The 20441-nt window shown below is 40.0% G+C and overlaps 1 long non-coding RNA gene across 1 annotated transcript; it reads left to right on the top strand.

Annotated features, from left to right (window-relative positions):
* Window positions 1–15257: 15257 nt before the first annotated feature.
* Window positions 15258–18368, top strand: LOC147653088 (uncharacterized). Its single transcript, XR_015286648.1, has 2 exons — window positions 15258–15349; window positions 16351–18368. It is a non-coding gene; the product is annotated as an uncharacterized LOC147653088 (long non-coding RNA).
* Window positions 18369–20441: the final 2073 nt, after the last annotated feature.

The raw sequence follows: 20441 nt of genomic DNA, 5'->3' as shown, positions 1-20441 counted from the left end.
TCCCCATCAACTCTCACATGTTCCTCACTCACAATATTTAGAAGGAAGAAAGAAAGTGAAAAAGAGAACATGCAGAAATATATGTTGGTCATAAAAAGCAGTCAGGCTCCAGAAAAATAACCCAAAGAGCTATTTTTTGCTATTGTAACACTTTCCTCTGGTTCAATTGCATTTTTTCTGTTTGCTGTTTCTCTGTAGCTTTTAAATTTTTGCAGTTCAGGTCATCAACTGGTCAAGAGTTCCTCCTTTCTATGTTTCCACTTACTGGATTAAAAAAAAAATAATTATATAAAATATACTTTCAATTTCATATTTATCATTATATTTAAGAAAACTTTTTTGTCTCCAAGTAACTTAAATGACAGGATCTTTCCTCCCTGTTTTATGTGATTCTAATTGATAATATATTTTGCCAATAATGTAATTAAAAAGACAAAAATCCCAATTATTCCAGAGTGAGGTGTCCTAGAGCTTTAGATCACCCCAATTTGAGGTGCTGAAGAAGTCGATATAATTAAGAAGGTCCTGTGGTCTTCATAAACATTCCAAGCCTATTTTCCCCAGACTGGTGTTTTTTCCCTTGTCTTGCCACTCCAAGCCCTGTACTTGCCCATACATGCCACAGGGAAAATGGAACCCTCACAGATTGTGCTCCCAGCAATCTCTGTTAGCTGGACAAAGGATACTGAGGGTGGCTTTAATTTACTCTTTCCCTTTTATCTGGTGTAAAGGAGCAAAAGGGCTGCAACTCTCACCTTTATTCTCTTTGTTAAGGATAATCTACCCAGAGCTCTCAGAACAGAAGCATGTAGTGCTGTACGTGCGTTGTACAAGGGAAAGAGTGTTACCTCTTGCATTGCTGGAAATTCCAAACACATTTAAGTCAAAGGCAACCAAGCTTCGAACCCCCGCAGCAGTCTCCATTTTGGAAGAGGAATTGCCTTAAGACGTACTATTAAAGACTGCCCAAGAAGGGATTTCTGGAGATCATTGTTGTACACTGGGTGTATCTTTTAAAGGGGTTCTTTAAATTGTTAGGAAGATGCATATACACACATGTCTCTAATAACACTAATTCCTCTGGTCCTTTTTACCCAAAAGGACTTATTCTGTAGGATGTAAAATAGACCTAGCAAGCAGAGAAGTCTGTTGGCTTAGTAACAGTGATAGAAGTTAGATATCATAATGCTTCCATTTCATTAGGAAGCTGTGTCCTGGTTGTGGCTGGTTATGACTCAGGAGAAGTGTATATATGGCTTGACACAGTATAGAAAATATAAGCTATGTATTAATGATCACAGGCTGTTTCTCTCACAAGGACAGTTCTTTCAGTTGCAGTTGTACATTGTTTGACTTGGCAGTAGTAGAAAGGGGAATAGATGATTCAGTTGCTGTAATTTGTAAAAAGCATCAACAATTTTAACCTGCATTTTCCCTTCAGTCATACTCTTATCTCAGTTAAAGCTTCTTGTTTGATGTTTTCCTTCATTCTGACCATCCTTTAAAGCACTTGAGATGAAGTCAGGTATATATATGAAGCAGAATATAGTTATCTTCTGTGTATGCTCTAGCATTAGTATACATCAGTAAAGGAGATGGATTACTTCCCCATTCAACCTAAACTCATTTTTGCCCTCAAGTGCCATATGCATACGGCAGACTAAGGACTAAGAGGATCTAGTGACCTTTTTGTACAGCTACGGTTTGGGGTACCAAGGTTTTGGTTAAGGTGTTTGTGTGTTGTGTGTACAGTCTATCAGCCGGCCTAACTCAGTCTCCCTGGTATCATTTTTGTGAGGGGGTGACAAATGCAGTGTTTCTTCTCAAGTTCTAGGTTGAGAACCATATCTTAATAAGACATTAAAGCTTTCCCTGAAAAGCCTTGCTACTTTTTCCACATATAGAAACTATATTAATGTTCAGTCATATTGCTCAAGAAGAAAACAATACATCTAGCTAATCCCATGTATTCACTTTGCATTATACCTTGTTTCCCATTTATTATAAATTTCTCTTCCTCTGCAATAAATGGATTCTTTTTTTTTTTTTCTTATTATTTTCAGTTTTTCTGATTCCAAACATCTCGCTAAGCTTGATTTGCTGCTTCTGTTGGGCCACCTAAACTGCACCATGTGTATTATACCTCAGGGTAGATCATTAATTCTTACCTCTTTGATTTAGGTGCCCTCTCAGTCAGATTCCTGCATCATTTTATCTCCCTCAGTTTTTTTCTCCCAGTTTGAAACTCAGCTATGGTTCTGCCTCCTTAAACATTAGAAGAAAGTGCATTTCTTTTTCTTTGACCTCATTTTCTCACCTGACAACATTCAGCTTTTTTTACTGATGTCTCCCCAAATCATGGGGTTTTTTTTTCCATTTAGTATTAAGGTTAGCACTTCATGTTTCAGCAAAAGCAGGTATTTGTGTTCCTATGATATTCAGAGTCCAATGTGTCTGCCTGTGCAATTCTGAGTTCAGTGCCAAAACAATTTAGGAATTTGTATTAAAGCTAGAAACCTTTCTACTATCTTGATAGCTTAGCTGTATTTGCTATCACAGTATTAATACAAGCCAGTTGTTTCTGCATTTCTCAGTACATTTCTGTGTAATCTTGTGCTCTGTATCACTGTTGGTCACTGGATTCTAATCAAATATTTTCACATGCAATGAGGCATTCATCAAATAGCTGGTAACATTTCTGTTACTATGCAAAATTTCAGGCTAAACTTTCCAAATAATTTTCAGGCTAAATCTACAGTTGAATCATTTTCATATTTAATTCAAAGTTAACTTTCTTCACATTTTACTCATTTAGTCTGAGTTTACATTCATACTCTCCTCAGAATCATGTCCAATACTTCACAACATTAGCAATCCTTTCAGCAAAGTTAAGGTAATGTATCTTTATTTTATCAAATACTGCCACCAAAGCTTAATTGTTAATGTTCTTCATCTTAGATGGTCCACAATTGCTTGTCTCCGTAGTTTTAGCTCAGTGTAATACTCAACAAACCACCACATCCACTGCAGATTCATCAAAAAACCCATCTGATTTAGCAAAAGCGGAAGCTAGCTTGGCAGCCCTGGAGATCAAAGTACACTAAAGAATTTACAGGAGCTGAACATGAAACCATACAATCTTCAACCATATTTAGCTGTGTAATGTGTATAACTTTTTATTCTGGAAGCCCTCTTTTGCAGGTCAGTCCTTCAGTGTCAGTACCCATTTAGTCCTTTTGAGTCCAGAGAGCAGATCATGTGCTAACTATGGTTATGATTTTTTTTAAATTTTTGTATATACCTATTCATCTTCAACCCTTATCAATGCACCCAAGCCACATCAAACTGTATCAATCTTCAGTTACTACTAAAGGGAGCCACCACAATACTGACCTCCTCCATCTTCACAACCATCATCTGCTTTTTAAATTAATACATAGAACAGAATCATTTTTCTCTAATAAAAACTCAGAACTTCATCTAATATATAGCTTAAGAGCTCATTTTCACTGAAGCACTTTGCAACCCTCCTCACTATGCACTGTAGAAATTTGTGCCTAGGAAGATTTTGTTCTCCTTTAACAGTTTGTCTTCTGAGTACGTCTTCAGTGCACAGATGAAACAGCCTCTGATAAGGAAGCAGAGGTGATAAATACAAAAGGACTTAATAGAACAACAAGTATCTCAACTTGCCATTTAGCTGTTTTGACTGGATGAGTACTTGCCAGAACAGGCAATGGCCAGGTAACCATATAATGCTGTGATCGGTACAGAGCAGGCAGAAGTTACTAGGTTCTGGCAGATGTGGTGTGACAGATGGAATGACACTGTTCTCCAGCCCCTGGTAGGGTACTTCTCCTATTCTGCCTCCCTTTCTGTCCCCAACACTTCTTCCTGGGTGTGCCTGGCCATGCTGTGATCACCAGTGCTCAGAACCTCAGCTGAACAGGCATTCTGGCTCATGGGAGAACGTTCCCCGTATTATCTTGGGCTTTGCATTACTGTAATGCACTAAGAGCTTTTATTTTATTTGTTTTGGCTGGAGAGTGGGTGTGGATTAACAGTGCATAATGCTGATTTACTCCAAGGCTGTTGTGTGATCTCCAGCTTTACAATCCAGCTATTGATAGGAATTTACCAAAGGCCTTGCAACCCCTGCAGCTGGGACTAAATTTTCAGAAGATTTCTTCTCCCTTGTAAGCACCTAAATAAATGTCAAGATTTTCCCAGAGCTCTACATGTTCATTGTTGTGTGGACTGGCACTATGAGATTGGCTCTTGAAAGAGTCCTGTGAAGTGGGGATTGTGCTACTTATTTTTTGTGGTGCTTTTTAAAATGAGACTTAAAATCATTCCCAGTATTTTCAGTCATTAGAGATCATAAGGAGCTATGTGCCACATAAATAATTACATGTCTGCCTGCCCCCCTCTCTCTCTGCAACTCTTTGTAGAGAAGATACTTCTTTCCTAACAGACTGGCTCACTCATCTGTGACGCTGAATCCTTGCAATTCATAAATGGCTCACCAGAGGTAGTGGGGAAGACTGGATCTATAATACAGCTGGCAGAGGTGCTTGAAGCAGAGGCTTCATTTCCACAAATGATGCTTTACTTTGGGATCCAAGCTAGTGAAGGATGCCAAGTCTGTACAGGTTATTATTTATGCCATTATGTCAGTCATACTGCTCAAATACATTCAAATAAATTAGTTTTTCTAAAATTTGAACCAATTCCTGAATTAGATAAATTATTAAGTAGTCTGCATTCAAACTTTTTTTACAGTATTTCCTGGTTCATAGTTTGAAAGAAGAATTTCATGATGTAGGAATGCCACATTAATTTTACATTTAATGGTGATATTTCACTGCTTCCAAAACTTTTCACACTATCTCATTTCTTGTAGTCATTCCCATTTCTTGTAGCCATTCCCATGTCATGTTTTTATCTGGCAAGATGACATGTTCAAAGAGCTTCAGCAAAGCTTGTACGGAAAACTTGTATGAAAAATCAGATGTTGAACAGCACTTCCCAATTGTGAAAGAGATATAGTGGAGTGTTTTAGAGGCCAATTAATTATGAAATAATTCCTGCAAATTGTGGCAGTAATTAATGACTGAGTAACATGCAGTATTTAGAAGTGAACAGCAGTTAGCAAACACTACGCATTGCGTTGTGTCTGTAATACAAGAAACAGTTCTGTACCCACTTATTGATTATGAGTATTCACAGATTCCTGTAGTTAATGATGTGTCTTGTGCTTATATCATCGAGTTCTAATCTAAAATGTGACTACATTTAAAAAATAGCACTTTCTTTCTTGCATGCATTCACAGGAGAGAGAAACAAGTTTCTGTAAGTATTTGCTTGGGTTGAGAAACCAGCTGTGATTAATTCAGAGGAGGTAGTGGCAGAAGCACACTGGCTCAGAGAAATAAATTAAGCACATCAGGAACAATGCATGATATAACAGGAGGGCTCAGTTGGCTTTTCTCTTACTTATTCCCTAGGGTGCAGGCAGAACTGCACCCTTTCTTGTAGCCCCTATGAGGTACCCTTTAGGCTTTGAGCAAGCAGCTCATACACAGCCCTGAGAACAGAATGAGAGAGACCTGTTGCCTTATTATATAGTGAGAAAGGTCTCCCTGGCTTCTGCACACATCTCTGATCTGGGTCTGATATAAATAAATAAATAAAATGTCTCTAAATAAAATGTTGCAATTAGTGTATTGCCAATGACATTTTTTTCTAACTTGTTCAATTAAGCCTACCAGCCAACATCAATGACCTGCAAGGCCTATTTTAGTACATCTCCATCAGCTCCTCCTTGTTCTAGATTATCAGGGAAGACCTTCAGGGAGGGGACCATTTCTTTCTCTGTTTGTATAGCACTTAGGACAGGAGACAACCTAAACTATTAACTGGCAAATCTTTGAAATAAGTTAACTTCATCTGAAAAACAAAGGGAAAAAAAAAGGTGGTGATGAAAATGGAAAGAACAGAGACATGACGACTAGAGCCCAAACAGATTTGGAGAACTGGACAAGGAGAAGTAGCATTTTAACTTTTAAATTGAAGAAAGCTTATTGTTTACATCATTAGCAACATACAGAAAAAGTCCCGGAGAACATTTTTACATAAAGTGTCACTATGCTTTAAAACTCAAGGTTGTTTTATCACTGCCTTTGAAAGATCCCAAAGAGAATCAGCTTATTGAAATGCATTAAGACTGGTGACTTTCCATTAACTGCTTTCAACAGGATGAAAAATAACAGAAAAAAGGATGCCTTTTGTGAGGAAATTTACACCTTATCAATACAGGCTGAGGATGGACAGACCGAGAGCAGTCCTGTCAAGAAGGACTTGGGGGTGCTGGTGGGTGCAGGATGGACATGACCCAGCCATGGGCACTCTCAGCCCAGAGAGCCAAACCTGTCCTGGGCTGCATCCAGAGCAGCGTGGGCAGCAGGGCCAGGGAGGGGATTCTGCCCCTCTGCTCTGCTCTGCTGAGACCCCACCTGCAGGGCTGCACCAGCTCTGGGGTCCCCAGCACAGGAAGGACATGGACCTATGGGAGTGAGTCCTGAGGAGGCCACCAAAATGATTAGATGGATGGAGAACCTCTCCTACAAGGAAAGGCTGAGTCAATTGGGTCTGTTCAGCCTGGAGAAGGCTATAGGGAGGCCTCACTGCAGCCTCCCAGTACCTCTAAGAATTAGGGAGTCTACAAGAGAGATGGGGAAAGACCATTTACAGGGGCATACAGTGACAGGACAATGGGGAATTCTCAAACTGAAAGAGTGTAGGTTTAGATCAGAGAGTAGGAAGAAATTCTTTACTGTGAGGGTGGCAAGGCACTAGAAAAGATTGCTCAAAGCAGCTGTGGGATGCCCCATCACTGGAAGTGTTCTAGGCCATGTTGGATGCGGATCTGGTGCTGGAACTATTTGTGCCCATCCAACCCAAACCATTCTATGATTCAGTGAGAAATTTTGATTCTGACTTCTGTAATTTCTTAGATCCCCTTTTTCAAATTGAGAGGATCAGAATTTGGCTAACAGTATTGAGGACTTTTTCTATTCTCTATTCTATTCTTCTGTTCTGTAACATGTCCTGAAATTTCTGTCCTGTCAAGAAAGCCATCTTACTACAAAATTACTTTTACACTTGAATGACTAACTCTTGAAGGTTCTCAGGTCACAGCAGTCTTCCAGGCAACAAGCTCTGATCACTAGGGCACCTGTTTTGCTCTTGCTTCATGGCGACAGTTTGGTGGCACTGGAACTGCACAGGCAGTGCTTGGCATCCCACTCCACAGTGAAAAGGGCCCACTTATCAGCTATGCAGGAACTGCAATAGTTCCCCTTAAGTCAAATATTAAGTGCCTGCCACTCTGGATGGGTAATTTTATGTAACCATGACTAGGTAGTTAGACTGTTTAAGACACATTAATCATGTGTGTTTGCACATCATTCAAAGAAAACGATGTGATTCACGCAGTATTGTCAAAATATTTACAAGACGACCGCTAATGAATTTAAGCTCCCATGTGTGGGGTTTTTTTTCTTAAGCATATTAATATTTGGCAGGAGGTGTCAGTATGAACCCAAAAGAAGGCTCATCTTTCCTCACAATTCATTCTTGAATAGCGGAAGCTTCAAATATGAATTATTGACAGGTTGAGATTAATCTGTCACAAGAACATTAAGAATTTATTGCTGATTTCTGTTAAAAAAAAAAAAAAAGCAGCTAGTTTTAGATGCCCAGATTACTTACTTTGTCAAAGAAGAAGAAAAATGACAAATGCTGCATGTATGTAAAAACAACCATGGGACTGAATTTCTTTTTCCTCGCTTTATTAGGGGAAGGAGGGGGTTAAACTGCCATCCACTAAAAGCAGCGATTTTATGCTGAGGTCTCCAAGTCAGTGAATTTACATTTCGTAAGAACACCCTGAGGGGCTTTCAGTTACTTTGCTTAAAAGGTAGACAGATACATTTACAGCAGCACACGCAGAGCTCCATGTGCTAGCATGGCCACAGATTGGCTTTCTGGAACATGTGTGCTGGGGGTGACTTAGTTCCAAGCAGGTAATGCACCAGGACACTTTTATGCTTTGGCTGGGAATACAGATCAGTAAAGAATGCGACTGTAATTACAAGTAACGAGGGTATAAATTTCTGATCCCTGCTTTGTTGGCTGAAGTTTGCTAGTGTTTCTAAGCATTTACATTTTACAATTGCCTTATTTATAGCCTGGAATTTGGTGCACTAGTTTTTCATGCATGTGAAATGCTTTTTATTGCATATGGAAGGAAACTACCGCCTTCATAAGCTAGCTGTTTGTAAAAATATTACAGCCAATTTAGTTAAAAATATTTTAATGATTTAATAATAGATTATTGGAGGTTTTTGGTTGGATGGAAGACACCAATTCCATAAATATTAATTTTTTTTAATTTTAAATAAATAAAACCCCGTATCATTGTGCTCAAATTCATGCAATTACCACAAAGAAATAATTTGTAAATAAAAAACACTATCTCCCATATTATTCCTCCAAATAAGGCTATATCTGCAATGTGAAGTTATAATAGGAAATGTGACATATTAGTTCACCTGTAGCTTCAACTACAGAATATGCAAGACTGCAGTTTTCACTTCTATTCCAAAGCAACTTACCTCTGCAAATCATTCCATCCACTTCGTCATGTGGATCAGATGAACTGGGATTGGGACTAGGCTGTCATTCACAGCAGGACATTTGGAAAAGGCACTTTTTTTGGTGGATAACTTTTCCAAGACTAGACACTTGGAAGGTCTGCATGTTACTGGGCTTGGAAAACAGGACACAGAACAAAGATCTCCTACAAGTATTGTAATAGTGAACTAACACCTGAATATTATATGTCTCTCCTGCACCTGGAAAAGTATGTGGGACTTACTGTTGCTATTCTCCATTTTTTTCAGCACCCATCATACTTGCATCACAGTCTGGGACTAGGCTGCGCAGTCACTCAATAAAAACACATTCCAAATCTGTGCCCTTCTGCAGTTAGAGCAGTGCCTGTCTTCAATAATCTTATAACATTTTAAGAATAGCTCAAGCTGACTGAACTCAATGCTTTAGGGGGTCACCTTGCCTCACCAGTCAAGTCCTAAATCAAATTATCAAATTAATACGAACATTTGGTGTGGACTTGGCTTTCCTCCACAATGAATCAGGCCCATTGTAGAGTCGTTTTCTGAGCCAGAAGATAAAATTTCCAGGTTTATTTATTTCAGTTGAATTTATGAATGTTTTTCATTTTTGAAATGCATTTATTTCAGTTTTAGCTCTTGATTTCAGTAGAGTTGCACCAGATTTAAAAGCGTATAAGGGAGAGCAGAGTTTTTCTCTTCATATTTTTCTTTGAAAACAACTTCAATGGAGATGTCTAAAGGTGAGTCTTTGATTCTGTATTTAAGTGGTTTATGAAGAAGATTTCAGTGATACAGATTCTCTTGGAAATACTTCCTGTGGGATAGGCTGTGGTTGGTCATGAAGGGAGGAAGATGAAAAAAAAAATGAGATCACAGATCTTGTATGAGTTGTTCCTGGACCAGTCTCTTACAACAGCAGGGTCCAAGATGAGCCTGCTTGCCTCTTCCCACCTTCTTCAAACAATAAATAGCATGAAACAAGGCAAGAAGGAAGCAGACTACAGTCCTGCTTCCCTCCACTTTGATACATAATTGATTGAGAATGCAAGAGGGTGCTCTTGGCCTGAAAATATGGTTGAAAGCACAACTGTGCATTGTTCATGCTAACACTATTTTCATTAGCATACTACATAACTCAGATATAGCAGCAGCCAGAACCTGGTGCTGACTTCAACCCTCTCCTGTCTTTAAAGAGAAGCTAACTTTTGTCTTGTACTAAAAACATCACAATAGCAGCTACTCCTCACAGAAGAGCCTGCACCATCTTCAAACTGTGGAGATTACCTGACCACAAATGAAGATACTCCTTGGTAGGCAGGATTTCCCCTTCTGCTCAACTAAACACAAAAACCTTCCCCCTGACCACTAGTAAGGTCTGCATATCAACCATGCATTACTGGGTCTAGCATCTACTACACTACAGCCTGTTTCATGGTGGGACTACTTGATGGACAATGTGCTTGAGAAGCAAATAGGACGATAACATTTATTTCAGGGGAAAGAGGAAAAGCTCAGTTTCAGAGCTGACTTTTACTCCAGCATTGAATGAAAATCTTTTTAAAAATGAAAAAGTTAAGAGTGGCATTTGGACCATATCCACCACAGGAGTAATAAAAAAGTGATCAACTTGCTTGCTTAGAAGTGGAAGAGGTGAGTTTAGATTTATGTCCTGCTCTATCCCTACAGGAACTCTGTCTCTATGGTGGATACCAGGAATCTAACCCCTGACTTACAGAGTAACTCTTTGGAATGGAGAATGGTGAACCATTCACACCACATAATACCTCTGACAGTGCTCAGAGAAATTGGAGAGGCAGGTAAATAGGCAGACATGCAGTACAAATCACCTCTGCACCCAGGCCGGACATATATGGAGTCATCACTGCCCCAGGTGATCACAGTATTTCCCATGGAGTAATTTTTTCTTCTCTGTTCTTTTTCCCTAAGAATTCCAGTCTAGCTCTGCAAAGTTTTCCCTGAGAAATTTTCATTGAAACAAACACTTCCATGAAACATTTTGTATTTTTGTAAAATGATGTATTTTGACAGAAGAATATTTTCTGGAAGGGTTTTGGGGTTTTTTCCAAACAATTGTCATGACAAGGCTCTAATGCATTCTAGGTGTGGTTTTGACAATCTAGATAACAGAGAGAAACATTAGCTAAAAAACAACATCAAATATTTAGGCCTGATTCTGGAAGACCCCACTGTCACACTGACACTGTGGCTGCCAGTCTCAGTATACCTCAGATCATTACTTTGCCATTTGTATCATGTAACAACAGAGAATTTTTGTCAAAACACACCACCCCTCTGTGCCACTTTTACTAGTAAAAATCCCATTCTCAAAATATTTAAGCTAAATTTCAATGTAAAATTAATATAAAGAACAGAGAGCTAATGTTCCTGACTACATGGGCTACTCAGAGATACCACATCCTATTGATAATATATTTCCATGGTATCACCAGCTCTGCTCCCCCAAAATTTAAGCCACAAGTCTGAGGACATTTAGAAGGGATGACCTTTCATGCAATAAAGAACTTTTCAATGTAATAGTGGAAACAGAAATCCTTTGCTTTCCTCAAATCTCAAGACAGCAGCTTTTCATCCTGTGTTCAATCAGGCTCAGCAGAAATATTTAAAAGGAGAGAAGAAAGGCTTTGTTTTCACATGGCCCTAAAGCTGCTTCTCCCTCCTCCTTCTCCTCCTACCCTGTACTTCTAACAGACTTTTATACTCTATAACATCAAGGAAACTTTATTAGACTTAGAATCAACATGATTTTATAGATAGATTCTACATTTAGAAAAACCTACCATGTCCAGCTTTGTACATTTATGTGGATGCAACCATCTCAAAAAGTCAGATTATTGTTTAAGGCTTTACTTCCATGTGGTTCACACCATCAGAAGTGTGATCAGAGTGTAATCTGCAATGTTCTGAGCAGTTTTTTTAAGGGGCAGAAACAGCCATATATAGGCTTTCACTGGATTTCAAGTTGACTTTTGATTAGTTTTTTGTGCAGGTATTCCAGGTGTTGCCATTAGTTAGACACTCTTGCTTTCTAATTATATAGTCCACAATTACTATCACCTTCCATTTCATTTTTGACATGACATGATCTATTTGTAGATGTATTCTGGGTACTCCAGGCACTAGAGCTCCAGCTAGGTATGATGTGACATAAATTGCGTGTTGCAAATTATATGTTCAGGTCTCAGGAGCACAGCTTCATTCGCCTATCTCCCAGGGGGGCTGGCAAATATAACAGTGACAGTCACTTACCTGCTCAGGAAGAAAAAGGTATGGAGGCAGCTGGCCCTCCTCTGCAACAAAAGAGGGATGGAAAGATGCAGGGCATGCTTTGATGTCCTGGCTGCTGGAGAACAACAAAGGGGACTCCTTGAGAAGGCCCTTCAGCTGGAAATGATAAAAGGAAAAGCCAACTCTTCCAATCTCAGTGTTCAGCTGACTAGCAGAAGACATCCAAGGCCCTCACTAGTCTTTCTGGCTGTGGTGATGGCAGGTACATGGGCAGGCAGTGGTGTGGATCTCTCTTCTACCTAGGATTTCAGTGTAAGTCGACCACACAGAGATTTCCAATGCCATTTCTCCACAAACATTCAAAGTACTGCCTTCCTCAGTAATCCTGACCAAACACAATATGCTGAGATCTCAGGGAATTTTTCTTGCTATTTCAGCCTCTTAATACTATCAGATCTGAAGGCAAAGCACTGCTATTGCTTACACAGGCCCCTTACCCACCTTCAGGAAACCAAACTACCAATGAAGTTGTATGTTTTCCCACGTGGGAAAGAAAGCAAGTGCTGTGCTAAAGTACAACCATGTACTGCCTGAACTTTAACATAAATACCAATATTTAGTACCCTGTAGGCACTAAAAAATACCTACACTGGTTGGCAGAAAGACTTTTGATCATCACATATCAAATCAGAGAAAAACACAGACAGCAAAATGAAAACAACTGAAATGAGAATTTCTGTATTTCTTTTTCAGAAAAAGTTGGAAGCAGGTCATATTCTGAGATAGACCAACATATTTAAATCTCCAATGCTATTTAGTGGTATTTTCACTACAGAATGTGAAAAAGAACACTAAAGATTTTTCCTCCAATGATATAATATTTTACATTATTTATGTTTTCCCTGACTGAAAAAGTTTAACTGGGAAAACAACCGTGCACAGAAGTACAACACCTTATTTGTATTTTGAAATAAAGTTGGAACAATTTTGAATTTAAATTACTAAAGACTTGGCTAGAGCTGAGCATGCCTTGTGCACAAAGAATCAGAGAAATATTTCTGGTTTACCCCCCCTTCCTTTTTCACCTCTAGAGGCTTCTAATGTTTCCAAAAGAGAATCTGGCCCATCTTGAAAGTTGAAGCCTGGGATAAGCTAGGTTGCAGCAGAGCACTATGGACTATACCTACACTGGAGATGTACTAAAATGAATGTGTTGTGCACAGTTTGACTGTGGAAGGAGGTGTGAAGCCCAGCGTATAAAAAGAAAAACATATGAAAGACCATGGCAGCGATAGTGGGAGAGTTTAATTATCTAGACTTCAGAATAGATTAAGGGGAGGAAGCAAAGCTTGGTCTGGTAGAGGACTGCTTTCTAATCTAATGTGTACATAAACTGACAATGAAGGGAAGAATGCCAGACGTGGCATTAAGCAACACAGAGAATATGATTTAGTACATTGAGATACAAAACCAAAAAAAAAAAAAGGTAGAAGGTACACTGACTGCTAAGCTAAAGGAACTTCTGCAGCAGCATTATCTATACCAGCAACAGGGTGTACATACTCTCCAAAACAGAGGGCAGAGGTACAAGCTGTGGTGGCTACACATCCTCGCTGGAGCAAGAGTTAGTCCTACCAAAAAACCCCTCACCCCGCTACACAGCTGTGCTCCAGTGCAAAGCAGTGTGCCTTCTGCAGCCCACTGGTAAACCTGCTGTCTTCTCAAGCAGGCTGCAGAGACCTCATGGATAAACTATGGTCGTTTTACATCACCTCTGCCCTCTCTCGATCTGCTTAATAATCTGCAAAAGCAGGTGAGCAATGCCTGCAGGCTTGGGGGCCTGTTTATGTTTTAGCTGCTTCTCAAAGGTGCTTTCTGGGTCACAGAGCTGTCAGGAGTCACCTCAGCTGCACACCAGAAACATCCCTCCCAAGACAACTCCCTCCATGCCCTCCCTGCATATGGGGAACTTCACAGCAGGCCTCTGGTGTGTAACATGTTCATGTGTGAAAGGAAGAAGTTTATCATAAGGGGACTTGAGCTTGTAATGACAGTGGGATGGAATGCAACACAGTAAATCAAACATAACCATGTAAGCAAACATAAAAAGAGGTGCCACAAAAAAAAAAAACCAACCAAACAAAACAGCCTAGCATAGATCTCCAGCAGTTATAATCTTGCAGGAAAAAAAAAGGGATTTACTTCACAACCATGTCAGACATTTTCCTTCATGAGGAAATATAAGCTTTCCTCCAAAAGGTGTTCATGTTTCTATGTGATTGTCCTACAAAACATTGTTTAGAGCCCTTGGCACGAGGCAGCATCACCACAATGTCATGCTAAAAAGCCTTGGGTAATTTATGAGCTATTTCACATACGAGGCTAGATTCTGGTCTTGCACCATATGCTGTAAAAGTAGCACCACTTCCACTTCAGTATAACCAGATCCAGAGAAGTTTGCCACCTAGGCCCCAACCACAGTTTCAGTTTCCTCTCTTGCACTGTTATTATATTACTTAGCAGGTCTGCCAATGACATTGCATTCAAAATGGAGAAATTATAAACACTGGCAGGAAATGCTGGAGTAGCAAATGCTTTTTTAAAAATGGCAAGGATGTGAAGAAACTCAATGGAGATCTTTCATCTGATATATGAAAAGCAGATGACCAGGGATGGAATCAGTCAGGCCATGAAAGGGAATGAGTGAGAAGTCAGTGACAGATGAGACTGATGCAGCACTGAGCCTGAATTAATATCCTTTGCCTGAGTATTTACAGAAGAAGTTGAAGGTCACATCCCGGAAATGGGGATCCATTTTCATGAGGGGAAAAAATGAAATGTTAAAAGGCTTTATCATCCAATCTGGACAGGTAGTTAGTTAATTAGAACTATTAAAAGTTGACAGGACCTGAGACTTAGATTAACTGCATCTCTGAATTTGGAAGGAAATAGCAAGGGAAATTGGCAAACCTTTAGTAATACTGCTTGATAATTTCCTGAGGATGGTATATCTGGAGGTACCTAAAAAGTAACTACTCCAACTTTACCTTTTAAAACTAATAGTATCTAAAACCAAAACAAAACAGAATTTTTTCTTTTTTAAGTCAAGGGAGGATTTAGGAATCCATTCACCAGTAATCCCAGTTGCAGCCCAGAAGGGATATTGGAAACATTAACATGGGATGGGGTTACGTAACATGTAGAAATGGCCAGACGGGGAAGGAGAGGCAGCCAGATTCATGTCATGTCTGTCAAGTGGGCTTTAAGTTCTCTCATTACATTTCTCAACAGAGAGTCGAGAGTGAAGTGACGAGCATAATTTATCCAGATGGAAGAGATTCATTTGGTGCTGCACCCGACAGAGAAATTGTTCTGTAGAATCGGTAAAGCACAGCACAGGAAAAGCACAACAGCAAATGCCTTCAAAATTATCTGTGGGACAAGAAGCAAGGTGTCAGCAAAACAGCACAGTTCAGGGTGACTAGAGGGACAAGAACAAGGCAGTACTCCCAAATTTAAGCACCCTACCCGTTTTTATTCAACTTTTATATAAATGGCCCGCAGGGGATATAATTTTTAAAGTGGAATTTTTTGCTGATAGCACGTAAGTATAAAATCGTGCACAGAGCAAGCAAATTTAAAATGATTTGAATAAATTAGGCTTATGGACAGATAAAGGGCACATCCAGTTCAGTGCAGCAGAGTAAGACATAATGACTGCAAGGCACCAAATATAATCATAGGCAGGAAAAAGGAAGGAGAAGAGGGAATACTGTCCACGGGAAAGGATATAAGGTAATTACTGATCAAATACTAAATGAATGCTTAGAACAACTGGGAAAAAAAAGAAAGGCAAATTTTTCATGCTTAAAAAGACAAACAAATTCTTCATACTACACGCTGAGTTGTCTCTTCAGTAAAGCTGAATTGAGACATCTTTTCCAGCACTCTAATAATGCCGAGATAAAAATTCAAGAGTTTGAAAGTAAGGAACTGCATTGTCTCAATAAAGACACAACATGATATGACTAATAAAATACATTGTCCCCTCCCCCAGCAAACAAACATGCAAAATTACTTTCCCGCATTTTGAATGTTAATTTGAGGTCTATTTCTGTAAAAAAAGAAAAAAACAAGCATAAATAAATTGAAAGGTAGTTATTACCGGTGAAAACAGCCTTTTTACTGCAAAGGTTATGACATTAACCCAGGGAAAAATTCATGAATATTCACAATCACCATTTGTCATTAAGAATCATAAAATTAAATGTTGAGTAGGGCTTTAGAAAACTCCTCCAGCCTACTAAATTCCCTCTTCACTACTTGCTATTACGCTAGTATATATCACAACTTCTTTTTTTTTGTTTTTTTGCATGCATTTTAGCACATTCCTGCAAGTTTTCCTTATCCAACTCTACAAGAAAAAGAGAATGAAGATTGGAATCACAAAGACGTGTAGAAACCTGCTAAGAAATGAACAACTAAAAATTCAGACAAGGATTTCTTCAGGTATTTGTAACATAAGAAAGGAACTCCCTCAAAGAAACACAAATATTAAAAGTAGACAAATTTCTGGGTTTGCTCTTAAATATCTCAGAAACTGTTTAGTTTTCATATTTGCACCTGCCAGATTTGCTACAACTACCAGGTGCCATGTAATATGTGTGCAAACACAACAGAGAGCTCTTTGTAAGGAAATAAAAGGTCTGGAAACCTGACTGGGGGAGAAAAAAAACTACAAGGCAGATTTTTCTCAACCAGGAGCAGCCACTGGCAGGTAGAAGGACAGAATAAAATAGATGAAATTAGGTGAGATACTTCAAGTACATACTCAATAGGCAAATGGCTTGCCAATATTCCACAAAGCAAAGAAATGGCACAGGCATGAAGAACAAAACTGGGAGTCTGCTTATTGAGCAGGAGAGAATTCTGTAGAAGGTAGCTCTAATGCTGGAGGGAAGTGATGAGAAGCCACAGCAATAAATGAAGAGCCACGGTCAAAGCAGAAACCATCCACATTCAGAGAGCAAAGTGGTCTCCCATGTGGAGCAAGAAGTTCAGTGTGAGTACATGCAGAAGACACACAACAGCTCCTGAAGCATTTATGAAAACTCCGTTTATCTACAGATCCATTCACCTTCATACCATGAAAACCAATGTGCCAGTGGGGGCCCAGTTGTCAATCAAGAATAACTCTCACCAGTGTTAAAAGATCCCAGATTGTTTGCATGTTTACTGTGCTCAGTGATTAACACACTGAGAAGGTGACAGGGCCAGGATAATCCACAGGCAGAGAACAGCTACTCTGCCAGAGAGGTGAGAAAGGATACCAAAGCATTCAGATCAGGACAGGAAATAGGGAGTGCATTCCTATCTGACCCTATGTTTTAGAAATAAAGGAAAGCACAAAGCAGGGAGTCAAAATTCTGGAAGCCTGAACTGTGTCATATGAACTGAGACTGGCTGTCTGGGCTCGGCCCCTTCAGGGGACACAGCAGCCCAGGTCTGTCCACCAGGGGAAGGGGCACCCTGCTGTGGTGCCCTGGAGAGCAGCTGGAGCTCTGGAGTCCTTGGCTGCAGGCTGCTCTCTAACCCCAGCCAATAAAGGCCATCCTGATGATATAACATCTGTCCCCAGCTGCTGCAGAGGCTCAGCTCCACTGGGTAATTTTGCACTGTTAGCTTCACATTACCTAGTCCCACTATCACCATCCCCTGCTCCAACCTCAGAATAGCCAGGTTGTCTTTGGGAGGCACATTTCCAAAGTACCTGAACAGTCCTCTTTCCCCAGAGAGCAAGCAGTGCAATCAATGTCAATTTCTCACCCTGCTTCCACATATTGCTGATGATAGAGCTCACCTTCAGTAGCTTGCACTCCTGTTGCATTCACATCTTCCCTCTGGCCTATTAATATATACAGCCACTTGTGCTCATTGGCATGGTGACTGTGCTTATGTCAGTCATGCTTCTTTGTATTCTCCCTGCCTAGCCACTCGCTGTTGTGCAAAGGATGTGTGCATCAGACTCAACACCTGCTAGAAATCTCTGAGCTCTCTGTCTTTCCACCCTTCCCAAGCACTCTGTCCTCACATCAAGTATTTTACATTCTTTTTCCAATCTGATCCTCATTTTTATTACTTTCCCCACTCTTATTTTCCAGCTATCCAGCTTTCCTGGTATCTCCTCCTTTGTTACATTTGCTGTATCACTGCATTTGAATCACAGCCATTCAGAGCCACATCGATGGACAAAAATTTTAAAAATCCCTAAAAAATCTCAGCTCCCCTTCCTTTTTCCCTACATACCCTTGCTTCCCAGAAAAAAAAAAAAAAAAAAAAAGAAAAAGAAATAAAATGCTAAAACCCTGCAAGAGCAAAAAGTGAAAGACGAGCAAACTAAAATTGTTTTCTGGCCTGTCTGACTTATCAACATGATGAATCCTAAAAGCACTTCACACAGTGGTAACTGAGGGTCCTTGCTGCTGCCTTTGGGGCAATAATACCCTGTCCCCTCCAAGGTACCTTCTTGATCCCTCTCCCTGGGACCACCATGCCTGCAATGGTACAAATAAGCCCAAATCCTATTCCAAAATTTGATCCAGCTTAAAAACAAACTTGACACCTACTTACAGCTTTAATCCAACTCACTGTGGTATGGATCTAACCATAAATGTATTCTCAGTCATAGATAACCAGAAATTAGCATTTCAGTAAAAAAATTTTGGCAAAAGCTTGACAAAGCTTATATTCCCTGCAAAGACATGCCAGATTTTGGCAGTGTTTAAGCTGGTAAGGTTTCTGGGGTTCAGGGCAGAAATCTTGTGTTACTTAGAGGAAGACTCCAATTGAAACATAGCCCTTGCTGTGTAAAGCAGATGATTTAGGATGAAATAACATCAGGCAAACATTTGAAAAATGGGCAGTAAGAAATCAAAATACACTTTAAACCCTTACCTTACTTGTTTTGTCCCTTGAATTCTGCATTCTTTTTTTTCCTCTATTCATTTAGATCCTAAATGACACAGTGCTAATGGTATGAGTTTACACAGTATATATCATTATGATATTTAGTACTACTAACATTTAAACATCTGATTAACTTCCAAATAGAATTTGCCTTCCCCTCACTGGACTCACTTCCTACAACAAAAAATCAGAAGTGCCTTGCAGATATATCCATGTAAAGCTTCCCCCTATACTGCCCTTCTGAATTGCCCAGAGAACAACATGGAGACCCAAATCACAACACAGGGTTCAAAGCTTAACTTTCAGGAATTCACTTTGCACTGCTCCTATCACCTTGAGAAGAGCTGCACCAGGCCACCTGCCACCATTCATCATTTCCTTTTTTTTGAAAGATTTTTCTTTGCTCCGTTCACTTGCTGCATTATTTCCCAGAGGACTGCTCCTGGATTGACTGGGCTTTAATTGCTCAGCCCTGCCAAGCTCAGGGTAGAATTTCACCTTCTCTTCTCCCCCTCCCTTGCCCTCTGGAGCTGCCACAGCTCTTGGTGATTTCTGAGGAACAGTGATTAGCAATTCACTAAGTTTGTCCCTTTATTGCTGTCCTGGAGTGACTTTATGATGCTGAATTGTATATATCCACACACCTTCATGAGGATACACATGACGTGGGCCAGCTGATTTGCATTTATTCCCACTATCCCCTGGATGCTTTCAAAGAGCTATCTTCCTGAGATCTGTGTTACTTTCTAGTCATCCTTTATCTTAAAAGTAGTATAGTGTTGCTGACTTTCCTCATCACTCCTTTCCTCCTCCTCCTCACTTATTAATGGACATGCTCTTTGTAAGAGGCTTTGTGCAGTCGGTTCTCATTCTGCAGACCAGGTTTAACCAACTTTGCTGCTTCCCCCCATCCTCACTCACAAAGCTTTTTCCAGGCTGTACTCTAGCTTTCATCTGCCTGCTTCTCTGTTGACAAAAGGGTACCTTATGCCCTCATATATACAAGTCATTCTTCATGTATCTACAACAGGTAGAAATTTGCTGCCATATGAATCTTTGGCACAGAGCCGTCAGGAAAGCAGGTAAGGTGAACAAGGAGGATCTGCATTATCACAAGCCCTGATACCTCAAGAGCATCCATCAGAAATTGCCTGCATCCTTTGCTATTAATCATTCTTCAGACTCCTCACAATAAAGATGAGTTGAAGGCAAGAGGTCTGCAATGGGCAAAAGGTACTCATGTGAAGAGAGGCTGAGCTATCTTGTTTCTGCCTCTTTCCTGTCACGTTAGAACAGCTCAGCACTGCCAAGAGGCCAAAAACCTGGGTGAAGTTTCCTTGCACTTCCCTGTTTCTGACCAGTTCCAGCTATCACTCCTTACTGTTGCTCAGTGGATATGCATTTTGCCTGTGCTCACCTTATGCTTTGGCCTGGACTCTTCTGCCCCAGAACACAAATTGCTCAGCCAGTCCCCTTTTATTCTCCCAGTGCTACAAGTGCTGCATGTCC

This window comes from Cyanistes caeruleus, chromosome 5 (genome assembly GCF_971803275.1).
Source record: "Cyanistes caeruleus chromosome 5, bCyaCae1.hap1.1, whole genome shotgun sequence".
Lineage (NCBI taxonomy): Eukaryota > Metazoa > Chordata > Aves > Passeriformes > Paridae > Cyanistes > Cyanistes caeruleus.
This window is presented reverse-complemented; position numbering and strand designations above follow the sequence as displayed.